The following is a 3970-nucleotide window of genomic DNA, read 5'->3' on the forward strand; positions in this document are numbered from 1 at the left end:
ATTGCTTGGAAGATCACCGACATCAAATGCATTAGTCCTTCATATTGCTCGCACAAGATCAACCTAGAAGAAGGAGCTAAACCAATAGTACAACACGGTAGAAGATTGAATCCAAATATGCAAGAGGTGCTCAAGAAGGAGGTCGTCAAACTCTTGGATGTTGGAATCATCTACTCCATTTCCGATAGCCAACAGGTGAGTCCGGTACAAGTTGTACCAAAGAAAGGAGGCATGACAGTACTGATGAACGATAATAACAAGCTCGTACCTACAAGAACGGTAATCAGTCGGTGAGTGTAGATTGATTATCGCAAACTAAACGATGTTACTTGCAAAGACCACTTTCCTTTACCTTTTATTGATCAAATGCTTGAATAATTATTTAGTCACCATAATTACTATTTTCTAGATAAGAATCAGGATACTTCCAAATTCCCATTGACCCAAAAGATAAAGAGAATACAATATTTACTTATCCAAGTGGAACTTTTTCTTATTGTTGCATGTCTTTCATTTTATGCAATGTGCCAAACACATTTAAACGATGCATGATGGCCATATTCCATGACATGGTGGAGAAGTTTATGGAAATCTTTAAGGATGATTTTTCAGTTTTCGGTTCTTCTTTTGATGATTGTCTTACTATCCTTGATTTGATACTTTCTAGGTGTGAAAAGACCAACTTGGTCTTGAATTGGGAAAATGTCAGTTCATGGTGAAGGAAGGAAACGTTTTGGGTCACAAACTTTCCAAGTTGGTGATTAAGGTGGATCGAGCAAAGATCGGCAATATTGCCAACTTGCCTCCAACAACAAATGTGAAAGGCGTTAGGAGTTTTTTAGGGCATGTGGGGTTTTACCACTTCTTTATCAAAGATTTTTCAAAAATACCAACGCCTTTAACTCAATTACTCTTAAAAAATGCAACATTCGGTTTTTCTAATGAGTGTTTAGAAGCTTTTAAACTTTTAAAAGAAAATTTGACTAATGCCCCAATCATCATCATCCCAAATTGGAACTTACCTTTTTAAATTATGTATGATGCCAGTGATTCTGCTTTGGGAGCAGTCCTTTGACAAAGGGTTGACAATCACTTTCAACCCATTTATTATGCAAGCAAAACACTAAATCGGGCCCAAAAAAACTATACCCCTACTAAAAAACAAGCTATCGGTTGTGGTTTGTGCAGAAGAGAATTTACATTCCTATCTTATTTTGTCCAAAGCAACTTTATTTACTAATCACTATGTTGTCAAATATTTTTTTGCAAAGTAGGATGCAAAACAAAGATTGATCCGATAGATTCTTCTACTTCAAGAATTTGACATCGAGATCTGGGACAAGAAGGGAATGGAGAACGTAGTAGCTAACCATCTGTCCAGATTAAAAAATCCAAAAAGGGAAAAGATGGAGAATACGGTCATTGGATACGATTTTCCAGAGGAGTACTTGATGGTGGTAGTGGGAGAAGAACCTTGGTTTGTAGATAACGCCAACTTTTTGGCAGGCAACTACCTTCCCAAGGGGTTAACTCACCAACTAAAGAAGAAGCTTTTCTCAGAAATCAAATGTTATTTATGAGACAAGCCTTATCTTTTCAGAATTTCTGAAGATGGAATCCTTCGAACATGCATATTTGGAAAAGAAATCAGTGAAATTTTGAGGCAATATCACAACAGGCCTACGGGAGGACATTATGGGGATCAATACATAGCCAAGAAAGTATTTGATGCAAGTTTTTACTGGCCAATAATCTTCAAGGATGTAACTACTTACATGAGAGAATGTGATTCATGCCAAAAATCAGGTAATATATTAGCACGAAACGACATGCCCCAAAAGAGCATCCAGGTTTATGTGGTACTCGATATCTAGAGAATAGATTTTATGGGGCCATTTCTAACGTCTTTTGTAACATCAGGATTTTTACCAGGTATCTTGTAAATTTAATTTTGTGGTATTGTGAGGGGGACTCGGCGAGTTGGAGCTCAGACTCGCCGAGTAGGGACGCGGATTTGGACAATGGGGCGCGCCTGGACTCGGCGAGTCTGCGTTGTGTAATGAAACCCTAAATTTCCGGGTTTGAGGCCTATTTAAAGGGCCTTATGGCCATCATTTGTGCTCACCCAACCCTCAGTGAGAGACCCTTGTGTTCTTGAGCGATTTGTGAAGAGAATGGAGCATTTCTTGACCTTGTGTGTGTTATTTAGCAAGAAGAAGGAGACTCTAGGCAAGAGGAAGCAAAGGAGGTTGCTATTTCGTGGATTTGGAGCTTAGATCATCACTCTAGAGGTATGATCTCGGATTATTTTCTGTTTGGTGAAGCATTATGCAATTTAGGGCTTATGATGGTCATTTATGGGATGATTTGGTGCCCATTGGTTCCCTCCTTGAGTTGAGGTTATGGATCTGGACCCATAGAGGTCCAGAGAGCCTCACTCATCAAGCTTTATGTATGACAATGGAGTCCATGACCTTGTGTTGTAGTAAATGAGTCAAAAACATCATATATGGTCATATAGAGGTTGTATGTGCATCAAGATTGTAACTTTACGTGCTAAATGAGCTTGGAGGGACTGGATCTGACCTTTAGAGCAAGATTGAGTCAGTGCATGGCACGGACTCGCCGAGTCCGAAGAACAGACTCGGCGAGTAGCATGAATGTTGCCCGACCACACAGTGAGTGGCCTCGCCGAGTTGGGGAGGGTGGACTCAGTGAGTCAAGGGGGAGCCAGAATGGACAGGTGGACTGAGTCAAACTGGACTCGCCGAGTTGTTCTTGAGACTCGGCGAGTTGAGTCGGGGTGGCCCCACAACTCGTGCCAGGTGGAACTCGTCGAGTTGAGTGAATGCTCGACGTGTCAGAGGAGGATTCCAGGGAAATTGGAGTATACGCTCAGACTCACCGAGTCGCTATAGCGCACTCGCCGAGTCCGGTCAAAGTTGACCGTTGACCGTTGACCGGCGTTGACCTAGATTGACTTGTTATAGTATGGTCAACCCTAGTTGGGAAAGTGTTAATTAGAGATGTATTGTGCTATAGGGGGACTACAGCTCGGCAGACCGAGTGATTAGCGATTTCAGGTTTACGATTTACCGAGATACGCGAGGTGAGTCTTCTCACTATACTTTACCTTGAGTAGGTAACCAGAGTTATGTGATAGAGTATTTGTATGCTATGTATGTTGTGTGTTGTACTGCATGATTTCTATGTGATTTATGTGTTGCATGTTTATCAGAGCTAGAACCCGAGGGTTCACAGAGTTTGGGTGCACGGACCCACAGAGTTATAGCCTAGAGTGGCTAATATGTGTTATATGTGGTATTTTGGGGAACTCACTAAGCCTTGTGCTTACAGTGTTGATGTTATTTGTTTCAGGTACTAGTGACGACCGCGGGAAGGCGCCGGCTTGATCCGTATACACACATGTTCGGAGCTTGATATTATGATCTTGGGATTTTGTACTGTTTTGTTGGATAATTAAAATGGTTGTTTTTATGAATATCGATGGAATTATGTTTGTAAAAAAATTGAAAATTTTGTTGAAAGTTTTCGGTGTTACAAATTGGTATCAGAGCCTTGGTTTGAGGGATTCGGGTACACCTTCGGGAGTATTTGAACTCAAACTGAGGAATTGAAGAGATATTTCAAAATAAAACCAAAATTTTCTAAGAGTAAAAAATTGTCCAGGAAGAAACGTGTGTACGATCAGCCAGCGCCCGAACGGTGAATTCCCAAAATACCTTTATATTATGTGATAATTATTATTAATGTGATGTGTTTGCATGCTAGAGTAGGCTAGTGTCACACCCCCGAACCAGACGGCGGAAACGTCCGGGGGCTGTCGTGACTCAATTGAATACCATAACATTGAATATATATGAAACATAACAACATTCGTCACCATTCATCAACATAGTACAACCAGTAGTGTTTACATAACATACATTGTTTAAACATTACATTCCCC

Source organism: Lactuca saligna, chromosome 9, assembly GCF_052625555.1.
Source record: "Lactuca saligna cultivar CGN05327 chromosome 9, ASM5262555v1, whole genome shotgun sequence".
NCBI lineage: Eukaryota > Viridiplantae > Streptophyta > Magnoliopsida > Asterales > Asteraceae > Lactuca > Lactuca saligna.